This window comes from Psittacula echo, assembly GCF_963264785.1.
Source record: "Psittacula echo genome assembly, chromosome: 3".
In the NCBI taxonomy this organism is placed as follows: domain Eukaryota; kingdom Metazoa; phylum Chordata; class Aves; order Psittaciformes; family Psittacidae; genus Psittacula; species Psittacula echo.
This window is the reverse complement of record NC_137736.1, coordinates 97,987,820-97,993,819: the sequence shown is the minus strand read 5'-3', so window position 1 is coordinate 97,993,819 and position 6,000 is coordinate 97,987,820. Positions and strand designations below refer to the sequence as shown.

At 41.0% G+C, this 6,000-nt stretch overlaps 1 protein-coding gene across 1 annotated transcript in view; it reads left to right on the top strand.

Moving 5' to 3' along the window:
• Positions 1-943: 943 nt before the first annotated feature.
• LCP1 (lymphocyte cytosolic protein 1) overlaps positions 944-6,000 on the top strand; it is a 28,812-nt gene continuing 23,755 nt past the window's right edge. The window contains exon 1 of the mRNA XM_080612620.1: positions 944-1,116. The gene's annotated coding sequence lies outside the window, so the exon portion shown is untranslated. The remainder of the gene's footprint in view (positions 1,117-6,000) is intronic.

Here is a 6,000-nt window from a genome sequence, read left to right as displayed (position 1 = left end):
AAGAGGTGGAAATTTTGATGTTAGGGCAGGACATTTCTTAAAATCCCCGTGGGGTTGATGAATCACTTTCATCTATTGATGTTGTGTTTTCAGTTCTGCAAAGGTTTCTAATGCTGTATCATCAGGGTTGAAAGAGAGCTAATAACTGCATCCATCAAACACTTTTATGCTTTGACCCTCAGTGTAGCTGGGAAAAGTATCATTGAAATCAGTGTCCATTGTGAGGCTGCATGAAGAGCACTGTGTCCTGTTTGAGGCTCCCCTGTACAAGAAAGCCTTTGACAAACTGTAGAAAGATACCAGGGTGGTCATGGGCTGGAGCACATGAGATCTAAGAAGAGCTGGAGAGGGCTGAACTTGTTCAGCCTGGAGAAGAGAGTACTGAGAGGGATCTTCTTGATGTCTAACACATACCTAATTGGAGCTTATAGAGAAGATGGAGACAGCCTTTTGTCAGACATGCACACTGAGAATAAAAAGGTCACAAATTGCATCAAGGGAAATTCCAGCCACATGTAAGGGAAAAACATTTTCGTAGTGAGGACACTCAAATGTTGGCAGAGGCTGCCCAGAGATGCTGAGGGGTCTCCATCACCGGAGACACTGCCCCAAGCACTACAACTTGACTTTGCAGCCAGCCCTGTGCTGAGTAGTGTGGGACTGCAGACCTTGTTATGCAAGTTTAAAACATGGTGCTCCTATCACCAGAGAGAGAAGGCGTTTTGTGTGTGTGTGCATATGCTTAGTGAGAGAGAACAGAACCAAAGAGGGGTAAAACTAAGAGGAAGCAGTCACAACAGTGGAGCTATTGTAGTAGTGAGGTAGACTAGGTAGGTAGTAGTAGAGGCAGACCAGAGATTTCCTTATAAAGACAAAATCTATTTCACTTCCTTCTCTGGGCTCACTCACTCTTGGGCTTTCAGTGTTGGGTCTGACTAGCTGCTTTGCAGAAAAGGAGGACCTTCCTAGTGACGCAGCAACCTTTCGGCATACTGCTTTGTAGTTACCCAACCTACAAGAAGTTTGGTTTTTCTTCTGTTGGTTTCTCTCTCTGTTGGATTTGCCGTGGTTGAGCTGTTGCTCCGGCAGTTTGGACCCCCCGCTTGAACCCAGGAGGTAAGACCATACCACCTGCTGTTTCTATGGCAAGCTGCCCTCATGGGGCATACAAGCAGCTTAACTGCACAGGAAACTGTGGTCACCATAAAATAGCAGTGCAGGCTCTGTACTAGCATAAAGCATTTTCCACTTGTCTTGTGCATGACATTTCTACTGACCTCCAGGAAAGTGTTTGATGTATTTAATTGGGCAGAGTGGTCTTTAACTGAGTAGAGTGGTAGTCTGAATTTGCATTGGTTTGGCAGGGTGTGCTGATGTAAGAAGCCATTATATAGATTACAGAGTGGATCCCTGTAAAAAGGTGATTGTGATGCCAGTGATGAAAAACACGGATTCATAAAGCTAATGTATTTTGGCCGATAGTGTTTATAATATACTTGTTGACTGTTAGGACATTTATACTAGGCTTTTATAAATGTAATTTTACTCTGAAGACAATAAATAAAACTGGTTCATGATGGAGCCTGATTGTAGTAGGGACTTCTGCTTTAAAAACAGTGGTATGGGGTGGTCCTGTCACTGAATTTGCCTTTTAAGATCTTGACTGTTGGAGTTGGTCAGGCCTGTCCCTTGTCTTCTTCGAGATTTCTGCTGAAGCTGTGGATGATCTGTAACTTGTAAATGTCTGAAGACATTTTAGGTGGCTATATTGTGAACAGGAGCCTTTGGGCTGAACTTTTTGCTCTGTAAGAGCAGTAGACTTGCTGTTTTTGTCAGATAATGTTTTCCTCAGCACATGGATTTGGTTTGAACACTATCTGTACAACTGGCCCTTAAGCCTGGGAGCTTTTGAAGCAAATGGGACCTCAGGTCTTTGTAGCCAAAGTCACATACAACATCAGCCCTCACTGCTGCAGGTGTAAAGTTAAAACCTCTAGCAAATGGAGGTTAGATTGTGCCATCAGGAGTGCAGATGGGTGCTCAGCAGATGGCTGTTTGATTGTCTTGATAAAAGCAGATCACTCCCTGAAACCTTCATGTAGAGGAACTCCAGCATGCATCGCTTTCCTCCCCTTTTGCTTGTCACGCAGGAGCATTTTGCCCTTGTGAAATGCAGCCAGAGGGCCTTCAGAGGGTCAGGACTGGGCTGGGGAAGCTCTGCTGAGTGGACAGGAGGTGTGGAAACTCCCTGTTTTCCTGTGGTGGGAAACTCCATCGAGAAGAGATGTGAGGGCCAGGAGGGACTGGGAGGTACCTGCCTACCTGCTGGTAGCAAGAGCTGGGATTTCTGCTTCAGTCCTGACTGTGAGGTCCAGATTTACTTAGCTGAGAAGCTGAAGGCAATGCTCATGCAATAGGTCAAAAAGAGCTTTTATATGTTACTGGTTTTTAATCCGCTTCCTCAACTGAAACCAAATAAGGATTTGGACTGAATACTCTTTTGGTTATAAAATGTTTGAGAGTCTTTATGAAAGTCACTGTTCTTAAGTAAGTCTAGTGGTGTTGCTTCTCTCTCCCTGCTCACAGAACCTAATGTGTACTCCAACATGGTTTATTATGCTACCATTTTTTTTTAATCCCGTTTCCTTCTGATTTCAGTTAAAATACAGCTGTGTAGAATGGAGCAGAGCTATCTACTTGATAGAATCATAACGTAAAAATCATCATCATATTTTTTTTAAGTACAAAAGAGGATGAGCAAAGGGGAAGGAAAGAGACAGGAAAGATAGGAGAGTACAGTGCATTCAGAAATGAGCTGATTTTCATACTCTTAGCCCTTTCATGAAAAAGAGCAGACTGCAGTGAAATGCTGATACAAAACAAAATATTTCAGAAAATTAAAAATGTTTACTAATAAAAAAAAAGGAAATGGTGTTTAGATGCTGCAAGATGGAGCAGAGGGCTCTGCATTGGTCACTCTGTGCATCTTTGCAGTTATTAAAGGGGAAAGCTGTAGGACAGGAAATAAATTGCTGCTGCTGGGTGAGACGAGTGGGGTGTCCCAGATATGGAGGCAGCACCCATGGGAGGGTGCTGAAAAATCCTACTGAAATCAGTGAAGAGCCCTGCAAAACTGAGGACAGAATACAACTCCTGGCATGGGAGCAACAGCAACAGATTCATAAATCTAAGTGGAATCAGTCAAATGCAAACATGCATTTGTATCTAAAAATAATATATCCACCTCCTCTTTATAACTAGAACATGTTTTTAGTGTTTTCCATGCACAGAGGAACTGTTTTACTGCTAATGAGCTGGAAACACAGGCCATGTTCTCCTTTTCTTGTATCAGATACCAGGCTTTCACAGGACATTTGGGACTGAGTCAGTACTTCGTGACCTTCTGCCATCGGGCTGCAGTGTTATGTCTGCCTCACAGGAATAGGAAGAGAGGTTTTTTATCTGTCTGCCCAGGGTTTTGTGTCCTATCTGCCACTCCAGTCGTGATGGGGTAGAGGTGGGGTAGCTCCTCATACCTGTATCCAATGCAGCCCTGTAGATGATCTCTTTCCCCACCTTAGTGAAGGTGGAACTGGGTGGAGCAGGGCTTTCCTCGCCAAATAGGACATCTGCTCATTGACTGAAGCTGTTTGTCAAAAAAAAAAAAAAAAGAAAGAAGAGACAAAGAAAAAAAAAAAGGAGAGAGAAACAAAAATCACTGGAAAGCAGCTGAGAATGAAAATTTTCCTTTTTCCATGGAAAAATGTTTTCACTTCAAATCTGGCTTGTGTTCCTAAAGGAATAGAAAATATAAGTGACCCCAAAAAAATGTAGTGTACTGGATCAATTTGTTCTTCTTAAAGAAAGAAGACTCTGATTGAAAAATAATATGCATATATATAGACTCTCCCTGGTAGGATGTATCTGACAGATAAAAGACACATAAGGAGAGAATTTATGGGTTCACTGCTCTGCTTCTTCAATATCTTAATTTCCTTGAAGGATTAGCACTCCTTGCCACTGAGTGGTATATTGGAAAGAAATCTCCACTTCTCTACAAATCCTGTGGCTTTTCCCTTCCCAAGCCCTGTTGACTCATATTTGATTTAGGACTTAGGCACTGCATTGACATATAAGGTCCTTTATAAAATGGAACATTAAGAAAGTAACTCATGGGCATCACCATGTTGCTTTCTGAACAGTGATAAATGTCTTTTCTCTCTGTTTCTTCAAATTGTATATTAAATATGTGAAGTACAACAGATTAATAATTCCAGTGCCTGCATACACGGTGAGATTTTGCTGTTGTAGCGTTTTAAAATGCCTATAAGAAAAAGATTGTAATTTATTGTGAATCTTTGTCATGTACCAGAGAGGAACTATTTGCCATAATCTCAGAAAGACTCCTCTCTGTATTTTGTATGCTGATTTAAACAGCAAGATCCCACCAGATTGAAGGTACTGTAATCAAGGGTGCACATTGCGAATAGAGCCAAGTGCGTTTCTGTCTACTTTAGGATTTAAAATTCAGCTCATCATCTTTGAGGAAGTTAGAAAAACCTTTTATCCATGTGTATATCTATAGCTATTTAAACGCAGAAATAATTGTACCACTAAGTGCACAACTTGAAAAAGGAACTTTTTATTATGAAACACCTCATGTGGTCAAAGATACTGCAATTTGTGCTTCTTAAATTATTTTCAAAGTTGTTGTGTATGAAAAGCATCTAATTGATACATGGTTCAAAACCTGATGGTATTTGCTGATGCTGTCAGTCATGGTGAGTAGCTGCCTAGCTGAATAACTCATCAGCAAGGAAGTTTCTAGTTTTTATCTTACTCCATTAGGAGAAAAATACTTGTCACAAGAAAATGTTCACACAATCTGCTTGGAAGCTGTAACACCAAACAAGAGTAAAGGACATGGATGGTATTGTTTGTCTGAGATGGCTGGATACCCTAGAGCCATCAAAGCAAATTATCACTGCTCCAAACTGGCAGTAAGGCTGGGGAAATTTAGTGTTAATGATGCTGTCCTACTTTGCTGTGGGTGCTAGTGCGGGGATGCAAGCACGTTATTTTGATCAGAATGGTAAAAATAACAACAGATAATAATAAATATACGAGAAAGAAGCATGATAATAATAGTATGTTGAGAATGTAAAATTTAATTAGGAGAAAAACTATTCTGGATTATGCAAAAAAATATATTCAGGTGACTGCCAATAAGATGGCTTTGCCTCTTGCAGTTTAGTAGAAGTTTTTTACTGATGTGCACAGGATGAAACTTTAAAATTGAGGAACTTCTAGGCTGCACTGTTGCAGTTACAGCATTGATTCTTCTTTCAACATGAGATCCACTGAATAATTTCTCTTTTTCTCACCCCTTAGTGAGAACAAAAATGACAAAAATATGTCTCCAGAAGGAAAATACCTATCAGAGCCTAACTCATGAATCTTCTCTTTTCTTGTCTCCTCGTCAGCCCTTCCATACTCTAGAAAACCAGCTGACTGAGACACATAATTTGAACAGAAATTCATACAGATATATGGTCTTACATGTGGGACATTATGAGAGAAAGGTAGAGGGAAATATTTCTGTGGAGGAATATCCTATCAGGGATATTCTGAATGAGTGACCAGGAATGAGGACAGACCCAAAGGTGAAAGAAGTATGGGACAAAGATTGAATATACTCAAGGTACTCCCTTTTTTCTGTCCTGCAAGATGCTTCAGATCTATCACAAGAGTTTCTGCACAATTCTGAGGTCACTTCTCTTATTCCTGCCTGCTGGTAGCATTGTCCAGGGCAGGCTGTGTGTTGGGGGAGAATTGCTGGTGGTACCTCTTTAATACCAGTGAGGAAAGAAAGGCTAATGCAGAAAAGAGCTGGGGAAATGTTCCCCAACCCTTGCAGGAAGCTGGATATTTGGAAATTGAATTCGTGAATGAGATAAGAAAGAGAAAAGGAACTGGAGCTGAGAGCTGTCAAAAAGTAAA